The sequence below is a fragment of the Pseudophryne corroboree genome, chromosome 3 (assembly GCF_028390025.1).
Source record: "Pseudophryne corroboree isolate aPseCor3 chromosome 3, aPseCor3.hap2, whole genome shotgun sequence".
NCBI classification, from domain to species: domain Eukaryota; kingdom Metazoa; phylum Chordata; class Amphibia; order Anura; family Myobatrachidae; genus Pseudophryne; species Pseudophryne corroboree.
This window is the reverse complement of record NC_086446.1, coordinates 483245816-483260585: the sequence shown is the minus strand read 5'-3', so window position 1 is coordinate 483260585 and position 14770 is coordinate 483245816. Positions and strand designations below refer to the sequence as shown.

Sequence of the window (14770 nt, the reverse complement as noted above, 5' to 3'; positions counted from 1 at the left end):
GTTGGGGCAAATATACATAGCAATTGTATTCATTCTCCTCTCCTGCTATACAAACAAGGGTTGGGACAGCAGTATGTTTAGTAGGTGACTCACTCACTCACTCACTCAGAGCACACGACAAATGACACAACATTAACACACCCAGCATCGCAGATACAGTTGTGCAATTTTCAATCTTAGTCATTGTGACCGGACGGTCCCGTACGAAAGCCCTCACCGCTTTCGCGTCCCGTCCCCAATACACAGAATGGATGTTTAGGTCACACGGGACCTGGCCTCATAGGTGATTCCCGCTTACCATCAGTAACCGCCTGTTACTGCAGGCATTCCCAACCGCGATCCTCAAGGCACACCAACAGTGCAGGTTTTAGTGATATCCAGGCTTCAGCACAGATGGTTAAATCAACATAACTGAGGTACCAATTAAGTCACCTGTGTTCAAGCCTGGATATCACTAAAACCAGGACTGTTAGTGTGCCTTGAGGACCGAGGTTGGGAATGCCTGTGTTACTGACTCCACCCACTGCGGAGTGGGCGGGTTCTGCACTGCCACCACCAAACACCTAACCTGCCGTGGCATCTGGAACCATGGTTCTGCTCTGTATGCATTGACATGCCGCCTTATCACACCTGTGTGGTGCAGACCAATCCCCACTAGTCGCTTGACTAGGCCTCTGCCGGTAGCTGGCAGAAGGCGGAATTTGGAGACGCTGGATACACCCTGGACAGCCGTAAAATGGAGCTAGGTTTCGCCTAGCCCTGCAGGTCACAAGATGAAGCGGTCGATTTGAGGCAGATGATGTTTATTTGCTTAGTCTTCAAAAAGACTCTTCCCTATTAGGGGTAACAGCAATACAGCAAGATGTTACAGCAGAATGAAAATGGTAGAATACACTTTTCATGGGGCAGCTACCCTCCTTTTATCCTACTCCAATACACAATACCACAGGGGGTAAGTCCGCCCTGTGGTTTACAACCAATCAATGGCCCTCATTCTGCAAACGCTAAGCCGCCACCCTCTGGGAGTGTATCTTCGCTTAGCAGAAGTGCGAACGAAAGGATCGCAGCATTGCTACAAAAAAAATGTGCAGTTTCAGAGTAGCTGCAGACCTACTCCTACCTTGCGATCACTTCAGACTATTTAGTTCCTGTTTTGACATCACAAACACGCCCTGCATTCGTCCAGTCACTCCCCCATTTCCCCAGCCACTCCTGCATTTTTAACTGGCACGCCTGCGTTTTTACACACACTCCCCGAAAACGGTCAGTTACCACCCAGAAACACCCACTTCCTGTCAATCACTCAACGATCAGCAGTGCGGCTGAAAAACGTCGCTAGAGCTTGTGTAAAACTACATCTGCTTTTGTGAAAGTACGACGCGCGTGCACAGTGCGCCCCATACGCATGCGCAGAATTGTCAATTTTTTACCTGATCACTGCGCTGTGAAAGAAAGCAGCTAGCGATCAACTCGGAATGACCCCTAATGTTTACCCATGAGCTGTGCATGCCTTGGTCACATGCACAGCTACCACTGTTCTCTATGTGGTCACTCTCCTTTGACCGTCCCATCCTGGAGGATTTGGATCCACCCCAGTGACGTTCAGTCAGCACTGGGGGAAGTTTTCCCGAAGAAACTTACTTCCAGGAATCTGCCTGGGACCCAGCTCAGCATCTGCAGCCTGAATTCGGGCTCCAGAGCTGGGCAGCCTAGATCCCCTGTCAGGGTTTCCTGCTCACAAAAGGCGATCCCTATGGAGCTCCAGACAACCACTCAGCTTGTTGGAAAACTGAGCTTTTCCTCTCTCTTCCCATGCTACTCTTAGGTTTGAGGCTGGAGGAGAAAGCATTCCGTTTTTGGGGACAAGGTCTGGAGGAATCCAATAGCCTTCACAGCCATGGATTCCCCCTCCGGGGACACAACAACCAGTAAGTGCATTTTACCTTAAAATACATTAAATACACTTCACATACATTTCTGTTTAAATACATTGAGCCTCCACATACCGAGGCACTGCAGTGCCTCACAGCACAATATATTGTTTCAATACATTTAAATACATTGATTTATATTTGTAATTTGCACAGCGCTCAGCACTAGGCTCCCTCAGCCCTGCAGCCCAGTAAACTCATCCTGGCTGCAGTGGCAACTTAACTGTTTAAGGGCTGCACTGGGAGCCAGCTATTCTGGTCTCCCAGCATACGGGCAGTCCACCTCCATACACCTCGAGGCATAGGGATCCGGCTAGTCCGGTCTCCCGTTAGCGGCGCACTCTGGGCCCCCCAGCTACACAATGAACACGGCTAGCCCGGTCCCCTGTGTTCGGCACTTAATTCTGTGGCCTCACCGCAGCCTCTGGCGGTGATCCGGGCTGTGGTGCACTCCTCTCCTAAAGCCCGGCAGCTTGGGACACCCGCCCCAGCTGCCGCGGCTTCCTGACTCCAGCCAGCGTTGATGCTGGGGGCGCCGGGAGCAGAGCTCCCGGTCCCTAGCCGCCAACCTCCAGAGCCCTTCTTGCCGCCGGCGCAGCACACAGGAGCTGGAGGTCCCGGACTCCCAGCTGCTGCACCGGGCGGTTAGCAACCTTCTTCACCCACAGCGCAGGGGGATAGATAACCTGGTCCCCCCGGCGGGCAGTGCAGGGGCTCTCCTCTCCCCCGGCGCAGCGGGGGCTTCCCTCACTGTTGCGGTCGCCTGAGAGGTCCGTGACCGCGGCACTGTATAAATATATTTAAAAACATTTGTACATACACGGTGCCTAGCGCCAGGGCACATTTAAATTTGGCGCCAAGCGCCCATTGTCCAATAAAATGACGCGGGGCACTTAAGAGTTAACCCCTTAAGTGCCGTGGCCGCCATTGTCCATGTTGCCATTATAGTCTCCGGCCACACTCATAAATAAATGCATATTAGTGTTTCATTTTTAAACACTGTATAATGCACTGTGCTATTTGAATGTTATGCAAACACGAAACAAAATTCCCAGACTAACCTCTGCAAACTTACATTTCCCAAGGAGCATAGGTGGGTGAAGCGTTGGATTTAATGGTGAAGTCGCATCATTGTGGTCCCACCCCACAATACAATGCCAAGATTACAGGTATGATAAAGGGGGCAGGATTGGTCGCTGTCCTCTGCCAGTCTATGTAAGCCATACTTTACTCTGTCGGGTCCAGGAAGTCTGCGTTCGATGTCTCAGACCCTGGGATCGTACATCTACAAAACAGGGGTAAGCAAGTCCCCTGGTTTGTAGAACAGTGCCGATTGTCACCCCACATATGGCGCAGCGTGTCAATCATGCTGCAGCTAAGGGGTCACTGGAGCGTTCAGACAGGACCCGTTCTGCACATGTGCACATGTGCAGAACGACAAATATTAATTTAGTATGTAACCCTTTGGGTTTACATACTAATTTGAATCAGGCCCACTGTCCATTATTGACGCTCCTCCATTACAGAACATCCACTTTTTTCTTTTTATAAATTCTTATTTTAGGGAGGTTTCCAGAAAACAAGAGTAAATATAGAAAATAAAACAAATATACCATTCTGATTAGTTTTTATGCTATACGTGCCGAAAGCAGAACATAGAAAGAGGTACAGTATACATGTTATAACACAAAAAAATATGGCAAAAGTAACAAAGATATTAATACTACCAAGTTTAAAATAAGTAATTCCTTGCCCTCTCTAATAAAATTGATTGCTGCATCTACCCCCTGGCAAATACATATTGGGTATCATTACATTACTGAGCTATCTGGGGATCTGCAGAATATGATTCTATTTCATGTAGACCCAAACAGATAAACATTTATATTAGAGATCCTTGGAATCTGAACACTGGGGATCCAAGTCCACCTGAATCGTGGCTCTGGTGTTTCCACCAGACTCAGACCCTCCACTGAGGCCGAACGTCATCTTCCTGGCGTTGGATTCTCGCGGGACTTGGATTCCATATAAGGAGGCGAATTTAGAGTCAAATCGCCCCTAGGCACATTATTTTTTGCCCCCCCCCCTCCTCCCATTCTCCACCAGGTCACTGCCCCCTTCATTTCGGGGCCAGTCCGATACATCGGTATGACCAAAACAGCCCCAACCTCACCCCACTACCACCTCCTGGACCACAATTTGGCACGTAGCACTATACTCTGCTGTTTTGGCTGTGCTGTGTCCATCTAGAGACTTCTAAGTTGCTGTGCAGTATACAAACTGTGCACAATTTTGGGCACCATACTACAAAAAGGATATCTTGGAACTAGAAAAGGTTCAGTGGCGAGCAACCAAACTAATTAAGGGGATGGAGACGCTGGAATACGAGGAAAGGCTTGCAAGGCTAGGCATGTTTACACTGGAAAAGAGGAGACTAAGGGGTATATGCAATTGTGGTCGAATTCCCGAAAATGTCGAAAAGTGGGACATTTTCGGAAGAAAAAAAAAATCGACAATGCAATTCAGTACTTTTCGGCAAAAAAACGGACTTTCCAAATTCGACATTTCTGCAATGGTACAAATGCGGCATTTCGACAAAAGTATATTCAATTGAAGATTGTAAATTCGACAACAGTGCTTTTAGACAGTAAATTCGTCATTTTCAATCCGCCTCACTTTGCTGGCGGAATCTAATAAAAAAAATTAAAAACATGTTTTTTTTGTGTGTTTTTTTATTGGTAATAGCATATCTATTTATATTAGAAGGGATTAGGTACTTGGTTTGTCTATTTAGGAGGCACAAGTATTTTTCATATATTTTTTAAAATATATATTTTTTTTTTAATGGAATGGGTTAAAAATCAGAAAAAAAAATGCGTGGAGTCCCCCCTCCTATGCATAACCAGCCTCTGGCTCTTTGAGCCGGTCCTGGTGGTAAAAATACGGGGGGGGGGGGGGGGAAATGACAGGGGATCCCCCGTATTTTTAGAACCAGCACCGGGCTCTGCGTCCGGTCCTGGTGCCAAAAATACGGGGGACAAAAAGCGTAGGGGTCCCCCGTATTTTTGGAACCAGCACCGGGCTCCACTAGCTGGGGAGATAATGCCACAGCCGGGGGACACTTTGATATCGGTCCCTGCGGCCGTGCCATTAAAACCCCAACTAGTCACCCCTGGCCGGGGTACCCTGGAGGAGTGGGGACCCCTTCAATCAAGGGGGTCCCCCCCCTCCAGCCACCCAAGGGCCAGGGGTGAAGCCCGAGGCTGTCCCCCCATCCATGGGCTGCGGATGGGAGGCTGATAGCCTTTTGTGAAATGAAAGAATATTGTTTTTTGCAACAGAACTACAAGTCCCAGCAAGCCTCCCCCGCAAGCTGGTACTTGGAGAACCACAAGTACCAGCATGCGGGCGGAAAACGGGCCCGCTGGTATCTGTAGTTCTACTGCAAAAAAAATAACCAAATAAAAACAGGACACGCACACCTTGAAAGTACAACTTTATTACATGCATGTCGACACACACACATACTTACCTATGTTGACACGACGTTCGGTCCACTTGTCCAAGTAGAATCCACGGGGTGTACCTGAAAATAAAATTATACTCACCTAAATCCAGTGTCCAGTGATATTTGTAATCCACGTACTTGGCAAAATAAAAAAACGCATTTACCCGATCCACACGGACTGAAAGGGGTCCCATGTTTACACTTGGGACCCCTTTCCCCAAATGCTGACACCCCCCGTGACTCCTGTCACAGAAGGTCCCTTCAGGCAATCAGGGAGCCCCACGTCCTGGCACTCTCCTGATTCCCTATGCGCGTCTGAGCTGGCAGACAGCGCATCACACAGCTCCTCCATAAGTTTCAATGGTGGGAACTTTGCAGTAAGCGGTGGGGTTACCTGCGGTCAGCCGCTGACCGCGGGTGACCTCACCGCTGACCGCAAAGTTCCCACCATTGAAGATAATGGAGGGGGCTGTGCGATGCGCGTCTGACAGCTCCGACGCGCATACAGCCAATCAGGAGAGTGCCACGACGTGGCGCTTCCTGATTGGCTGAAGGGACCTTCTGTGACAGCAGTCACGGGGGGTCTCTGCATTCGGGGAAAGGGGTCCCATGTGTAAACATGGGACCCCTTTCAGTCCGTGTGGATCGGGTAAATGCGTTTTATTGTTTTGCCAAGTACGTGGATTACAAATATCACTGGACACTGGATTTAGGTGAGTATTAAGTTTATTTTCAGGTACCCCGGATTCGTCGACATTGCAGACGTGGCAGTCGGCATGTCAACATAGGTAAGTATGTATGTGTCGGCATGTGTGAAATAAAGTTGTATTTTCACGGTGTGCGTGTCCTGTTTTTATTTGAGTATTTTTTTGCAGAAGAACTACAGGTACCAGCGGGCCCGTTTCCCCCTCCGCATGCTGGTACTTGTGGTTCTCCAAGTACCAGCTTGCGGGGGAGGCTTGATGGGACTTGTAGTTCTTCTGCAAAAAAACAATATTCTTTCATTTTTACACATGGCTATCAGCCCCCCATCCGCAGCCCTTGACTGGGGGGGGCAGCCTCGGGCTTCACCCCTGGCCCTTGGGTGGCTGGGGGGGGGACCCCTTGATTGAAGGGGTCCCCACTCCTCCAGGGTACCCCGGCCAGGGGTGACTAGTTGGGTATTTAATGCCACGGCCGCAGGGAGCGGTATAAAAGTGTCCCCCGGCTGTGGCATTATCTGTCCAGCTAGTGGATCCCGGTGCTGGTACAAAAAATACGGGGGACCCCTTCTCTTTTTGTCCCCCGTATTTTTTGCACCAGGACCAGGCGCAGAGCCCGGTGCTGGTTGTTAAAATACGGGGGATCCCCTGTCATTTTTCCCCCCGTATTTTGGCAACCAGGACCGGCTCAAAGAGCCCGAGGCTGGTTATGCTTAGGAGGGGGGACCCCACGCAATTTTTTTCCGGGTTTTTTCCGTTTTTTTGACATTTTTAAAAATCGAATCAAATCAGCGGGACTGTCGAATCCGTTTTTTATTGAATATGTCGAATTCCGGCACCCGCCGGCCGGAATTCGACGATCGAATTAAAAAACGGGCGAAAAATTGCCGCAATTTGCCCGGAATTGCACATACCCCTAAGAGGGGACATGATCAGCATTTACAAATATATAAGGGGACAATACACAGAGCTTGCGGGGGATCTGTTTTTGGTAAGATCAACTCAGAGGACACATGGACACCCGCTTAGGTTAGAGGAAAGGAGATTTCGCACACAGAAGAGATAAGGTTTTTTCACAGTAAGGACAATACATGTTTGGAATTCTCTGACTGAGAGAGTAGTAATGGCGGACTCGGTCAACACTTTTAAGAATGGGCTAGATAAATTCCTAATGTATAAGGATATACAGGGCTATGGTGCGTAGTCATGCACTATAGTTATATAAAAAAAAAGAGGAATAAACACAACGGCCGACATTAGCAACAGACAAAATTAGTCCTAAAAATAATATAGCGTAGGAGACCACAAATTGGTTGAACTCGATAGATAAATTGTCTTTTTTTAACCTCAGAAACTATGTTACTATGTTTGTTATTATGTATAGTGACTGTGTATATAGGAGTACGCTGCACGCTGCTGTATGCTGCACTGTACTCTGCTGTATTGGCTGTGCTGTGTCCAGAGACTCCAGACTCAACAGTGGCTGCCATCTGTATAGTGACTGTGTATATAGGAGCATGCTGCACGCTGCTGAATTCTGTACTGTACTCTGCTGTATTGGCTGTGCTGTGTCCAGAGACTCTAGACTCAATAGTGATGCCACAGGTGAGAAGGAGGCGGGTGCGGGAGGGGTGGGTGTTTGGTTCAGAATGGAAATAGACGCAGCAGAACGTGGTCAGGCAGGGAGCGCGATCTCTGCGTCTTAGGTGCATCAACTACTCACCAGAAAGTAAAAGGATCATGGCATGCATCCAGCCTCCTCTCCTGTATATTTGGGCAGATCTGTGACTCTATGACTCTAACTCCGCCCAGCATTGTGACTCCCTCCAGTGATGCCACTGAGACAGATAATACCTCCACAGTCACAATTTTCACACCACAATTCCAATCCTGTGGGCGCTTCATTCAAATCCCTGCAGCGGCGGTCATGTGATTCCAGGCGCTGCGGGAGAGCGCGCAACAGGAGCAGTGGAGTGCACACACATACACCGCGTGGTGATGCACAGACTGCGCTGTGACCCTTTCTACTTGCAAAGGAGAGCAGCATTAAACTATCTTCCAGATTTATCAAGCCTTGGAGAGTGAAAAATTGCACGGTGATAAAATACCAGCCAATCAGCTCATAACTACCTTGTTACAAGCTATGTTTAAAAAATTACAGTTAGGAGATGATTGGTTGGTACTTTATCACCGTGCAATGTATCACTCTCCAGTGCTTGATAAATCTGGGCCTATGTATCCACCAAGCACTGCCCTACAAAGCATACTGAGTGAAGGAGCTGCGACCGCTGTGCGGGCAGCTGTGTGACAGTGACGGTCGGACTGCCACCCACCCGCCGCCTTCCATTTGAGCTTAAATCTACATGTTGCTGGCCACAGCCGGATCAGGGCGCCTTCCTCTATGCAAAGCCTTACTCATCCGCGTAACCAGTGTAAACATAGAACTGGCTCTGGGACTAGCCTGGATGACGCTATTATGGGGCCGGCCCAGCGGTAAACTCACCCAGTATCCCGGCGGCCCAATCCGCCCCTGGCTGGAGCCATGTCCCGGGGCCCTGAAGCCATGGCCAGGATCACAGAGAACACCTGAGCCGGGGTAGTGTGCAGTCATACAGCCACTGAAGTTCTATTATTGTTTACCAGTTTTCTTGTACAGTTGTGAAATTGTCTCACAGCCATGCAGACTATTGGCAGCTGCGCTCAGTGCATTAATTTCTGCACTGAGCGCCTGCTGAGGATGCGGACAATCCCCCTTCCTTCTCATTGGTGGAAGGATGGCCAGCTCAAGGGCTATTCAAGCGCTACCCTGGCCCAGAGACCCGCCGTCACCAGGACCTGAGACCACGTCCTAGAACCACTCCGGCGCATGGACAGAAGAATGGTGGAGGAAAGGAGAGAGGGATCTTTTTACACTTGAATCCTCCTGCTGCCCCCATTCGCCCACCCGCAATGCTGGAAATGGAAGCCATTAGCTCTGCTATAGTGATACAGCTGTTGGCTGGAGTACTAAAGAGATGGGAGGGATTGAGAGGTGCAGGGGTGAGAGATGTAAGGAAGAAATAAAAAGTGCAGGGCTAATAGAGGCTATGAGAGATGCAGGGATGAGAGAGGGAAGGAGAGGTGTAGGGGTGATAGAGAGAAGGAGGGAGTGAGAGATGCATGGATAAGAGAGAGGGAGAGGTATATGGGCGATAGAGGGAATGAGAGGTGCAGAGGTGAGAGAGGGGAGGAGAGGAGTAGGAGTGAGAGCTGCAGGGGTGAGGGAGGGAAGGAGAGGTGTAGGGGTGATAGTGGGAAGGGGGCAGTGAGGGGTGCAGAGTGAGAGAGGGATGGAGAGGTGTAGGGGTGATAGAGAGAAGGAGGGAGTGAGAGATGCATGGATAAGAGAGAGGGAGAGGTATATGGGCGATAGAGGGAATGAGAGGTGCAGAGGTGAGAGAGGGAAGGAGAGGAGTAGGAGTGAGAGCTGCAGGGGTGAGAGAGGGAAGGAGAGGTGTAGGGGTGATAGTGGGAAGGGGGCAGTGAGGGGTGCAGAGTGAGAGAGGGATGGAGAGGTGTAGGGGTGATTGGGGTATAGGAAGGAGTGAGAGGTGAGAGGGAAGGAGAGGTGTGGAGGTGATAAAGGGAAGGAGGGAGTGAGAGGTGCATGGGTGAGAGGGAAGGAAAGGTGTAGGGAAAGTGGGAAGGAAGAAGTGAGAGGTGCAGGGATGAGAGAGGGAAGAAGAGGTGTAAGTGTGATTGGGGTACAGGAGAGAGTGAGAGGTGCAGTGGTGAGAGAAGGAATGAGAGGTGCAGAGGTAATACAGGGAAAGAGGGAGTGGGAGGTGTAGGGTGAGAGAGGGAAGGAGGGAGTGAGAGGTGCAGGGGTAATAGCTGGAAAGAGAGAGGGAGAAGCGCAGGATTAAAGAGGGACAGGCGATGAGAGGAGCAGGGGTAAGAAAAGGAGGAAGCAAAGGGAGCAGGGGTGACATGTGAGACATTAAGGAAAGGGGCAATAAAACAGATATGGGGAAGAGGTGGATTCACATGGGTGGTAGGGAACACAAGTTGGATAACTTTATATAATATAATAAGGTTTCTTTTATAGTGTTAAAAAGTATCTAAAATTTATTTCACATTATTGAAATCCCTAAAGCTTCTGGAGTGCTAGGAGTGCCACAGATCCCCGGCTATTCTAATAAATTCTCCATACCTCCACTTCGACCACTGAACATTGTATCGACATTTGTGGTAGCCTAGGATCTACTCTAGATACTCTCCTCAAATCCAACTAAACATGACATCTGAAGCAGTGGATTTATGAGTGGGAACGAGGCCACATTCTGAGACATGCCCGTGACACACCCATAAAATGCCCATGGAACTGCCCTTTTCTGCAGTCAATTTTAGGTGACCTCTCAGTCTACACCCTGAAACGCCCAAGGATCACAAACCCCTTCTAAACGGTAGATGCTAGATCAAAGTGGCCTAAAGGACCTATGACGACAGGGGGAGGAGCCACATCACCAGGGGGAGGAGCTAGGCCAGCGGGATAGTTCCTCTACTATCCACACCAGCAACTACTACCTTTAGTAACCTGGTGGCGAGCGAGGCAGAGCGAGCCACTGAGCCCGAAGCGTGGTGAGCAAAGCAAGCCCATGAGGGTACATTTTGGGTACCCTGTTCGGTCGTGGCTCCTCCCTTTGTGATGTCGCTCCACCCCCTTGTGACGTCAGAGGTCCCTTACCCAACTTGGATTTAGAACCAACCCCTTCTAAACGGGTAGCGATGTTGTATGTAATTTCGGAGCAATCCGACACTTGAGTTAATGTGTGTGCAGTAAGAGTTCCCAGGAATCGCCTAAATGCTGGAACATCGGCACTGTGTCTACATACCCTCCAACATTTTACACATAAAAATCGGAACAAAGACAAAAGGGAGCGTGGCCACAGGTAAAGGGGGCCTGGGCATACCCCTTTTCCTATACTTTCAATGCAAGTTTGGAGAGCCAAAAAACGGTACAGACCAAAAAAAAAAAAAAAGGTACTGTACCTGCCAAAAAGGTACAGTTGGTGTCTATAGCTGACATCAGGCCCTTACTCTGAATAACTACTTGCACTTGGATGTTTCGCCAAGTAACATGTAAATGCAGGGCCGTCTTTTCATATGCGCTCAATGGGCTCTTGCCCAAGGGCCCCAGGAGTATAAGGGCCCTAGGCTGATAGCTGAGGGTCTCCTCTTTCCAGGGGTACCAGATTTTTTTTAAATCTGGCCCTGTGGTACCAGAGATATCCGACTTCAAAGCAGTAGTCCCCATCCCAGCCTGTTTATTGCTCTTCCCAGCCAGATATCTCAGGTTCTGTCTGATGTAGAGTTTTTCTGAGGGTATACTCCAAAAGCTGGGACTCTCCCCTTTCGGTTGACACTGGCCGATTGTCTCTACTATGCCCAGAACCAGAGATATCAGCCTTTCAGCAGCTGGTCCCCGCTCCAGCTCCACCCGTCTGGTATGCGGTTTAAAATATTTGTCTAAGGATTGCTCTGGCTCCTGAACTCTGATTCCCAAGTCCCTAGTACCGCCTGAAATGTGGGACTCTAGTTTGTTATCCCATTAAAAGCTAAGAAATCTATTTCCAGGAACTGGAGATATCTACAGTCAAGCAAGCTGCCCTCCCACCAAAAAATTATGAATATTAAGCACACACCACTATCCACCCCTATGTATTAAACACCCCCTTCCACCCTGGAAGTCATGTACCGGGGCACCTTCATTCAGCCCAATGCCCCCTTCTAAGGTTTAGTGTTCTGCCTAATACCCCATCTGTGCAGTTAGGGAGTAATTAGCAGAAATTACTGCTCCAGGTCCTATATGCTGAGTGGAAGATAGAACACTCATTAGTTCTTTTGGTTTCCAATATCATCTCTATGCTGATGACACCCAAATCTATCTTTCCTCTCCAGACCTCTCCCCTGCTCTCCTCACTCGTATCTCCAACTGTCTCTCTGCTACCTCTTCCTGGATGTCCCAGCGCTTTCTTAAACTTAACATGTCTAAGACCGAGCTGACCATCTTCCCTCCCTCCCGCATAACCTCACCTCCTACAATCTCATTATCTATTGATGGCACTACTATCTCCTCTAGCCCCCAAGTGCGCTGTCTTGGAGTAATCCTTGACTCCTCCCTCTCCTTCAAACCACACATTCAGCACCTCTCGCAAACCTGCCATTTTCATCTAAAAATATTTCCAGGATCAGACCCTTTCTGACCCAGGATGCTACTAAGACTCTTATCCACTCACTGGTCATCTCCAGACTGGACTACTGTAATCTCCTCCTGACTGGCATTCCTGACAAATAACCTCTCTCCACTCCAATCTATCCTCAATGCTGCTGCCCGGCTCATCTTCCTCACCAAACGCACTACATCCACCTCTCCTCTCTTACTAGACCTTCACTGGCTCCTCTTCCCTTTCAGAATCCATTTCAAGCTTCTCACACTCGCTTACAAAGCCCTCACCCACTCCTCTTCCATCTACATCTCTGACCTTATCTCCCTTTATACTCCCACCCGTCCTCTTCGCTCTGCTAATGCACACCGACTCTCCTGCCTACGGATTACTTCCTCCCACTCCTACCGCCAAGATTTTTCACGTGCTGCACCACTTCTCTGGAATTCCCTACCTCTCCCCCTCAGACTCTCCACCTCTCTACAAAACTTCAAACGGGCTCTCAAGACCCACTTCTTCACCAAACCCAGCCAAATCTCATCCTAACCCTCTGTTCTATGCTCTCTATGTACCCCATCTGTGTCACCCCTGTCTGTCTACCCCTCCCCTTTAGAATGTAAGCTCTCACGAGCAGGGCCCTCCTCCCTCATGTGCTTATCCTTTTTTACTTTAATAATCTTCAACTGCACCAAATCCAGCAGTCTTCTGCCACCTGATACTTATTCCAGTGTCATCTGCTGATGTAACTATGTTTATTTACCCTGTACTTGTCCTATACTGTCATCAACTGTAAATTGCTGTTTTCCTGTTTGATTATTTGTTTATGTACTCTGTAATTGGGCGCTGCGGAACCCTTGTGGCGCCATATAAATAAAGGATAATAATAATAATAATAACACCCCCTACCACCCGCAAGAAATCAAAGCTGCCACTGATAGCACCCACCCACCCCTGCTGCTGGAGAATGGATAGGGGCCCCAGTGCATTGCTTTGCCCAGGGGCCTACACTGCTGTTAAGACGGCCCTGTGTAAATGTCCCCTAATGTTTTAAAGAATATTTCCTTGTCTGTTGATCACAGGTTTTAGTTGATCAGACTGACTCATAACAGAAGTTGTACTTTTGAAATACACCAAATAAATCATAACTATTTGACTGAATTTTTAAAGCCAAAAGGCAACATATGAATTAGACATGTTGCATAGATCCATTGCAATTAATCAAAATCAGACTAATGCTGCTGCAAAGCATCTGATCTAAGAGCAAAGCAGCAGTGTCTGCAATCCTAGTAGTATTGCACATGCACTGTATTCTGTATATCATACAGTACAATCTCAGGCTTACCAGTAATAAGATTCAGCCTCTTTAAAACCGATTCATATGTCGTAATAATCTGCTACAACAATGTAGCCAAGTTATTATTAGACGATCCCTTACAGCAGGAAGTGATCAATGTTTTCAGTCTGACGCTTGCTATGTCATGTTAACTGAGACAACTTTGCGCCCTCTGCTGGCAGACTGACGTATTCTTCATTTATTTCTTTATTTTCAGTTCAGTACAGGTTGAGTATCCCTTATCCAAAATGCTTGGGACCAGAGGTATTTTGGATACCGAATTTTTCTGTATTTTGGAATAATTGCATACCATAATGATATATGATGGCGATGGGACCTAAATCTAAGCACAGAATGCATTTATGTTTTATATACACCTTATACACACAGCCTGAATTTAATTTTAGCCAATATTTTTTATAACTTTCTGCATTAAACAAAGTGTGTCTACATTCACACAATTCATTTATGTTTCATATACACCTTATACACACAGCCTGAAGGTCATTTAATACAGTATTTTTAATAACTGTGTGTATTAAACAAAGTTTGTGAACATTGAGCCATCAGAAAACACTATCTCACTCTCACTCAAAAAGGTCCGTATTTCGGAATATTCCGTATTTCGGATATTTGGATATGGGATACTCAACCTGTATAACCATTGTTGGAGGTCTGCCTCCTCTCTTCTGTGACTTTCTTAACACTTGCACACTCCACTATAGTGTATTGTCCCTGCAAGTTCTCAGAGCCCTTTTTACGATTTATAGGCATTTTACAGGGATCTATACAATAATTATGTAGGATTTCTCCCATCTCCAGCTAGGGACATCGGAGGGGGGGGGGGAGGGGGGGCATTCCGACCCGATCACTCGCTGCAGTTTATCGCAGCGCAGCGATAGGGTCGGAATTGCGCATGCACCGGCGCCGCAGTGGGCCGGCGCATGCCGGATGGCCAAAGGCCGTCGTTTCCCTGCGATCGCCTCTGTCTGATTGACAGGCAGAGGCAGTCGCTGGGCGGGAGGGGGCGGCATGGCGGCGTTTGCGGAGGGCGGGCCACAGCGGCTGCGTGACGTCACACACAGCCGCTG

At 48.4% G+C, this 14770-nt stretch overlaps 1 protein-coding gene across 2 annotated transcripts in view; it reads right to left on the bottom strand.

Annotated features, from left to right (window-relative positions):
• AMZ2 (archaelysin family metallopeptidase 2) overlaps positions 1 to 13806 on the bottom strand; it is a 117609-nt gene extending 103803 nt beyond the window's left edge. For both annotated transcript variants that reach the window (XM_063960853.1, XM_063960854.1), the window contains exon 1: positions 13689 to 13806. The gene's annotated coding sequence lies outside the window, so the exon portion shown is untranslated. The remainder of the gene's footprint in view (positions 1 to 13688) is intronic.
• Between the last annotated feature and the right edge of the window lie 964 nt (positions 13807 to 14770).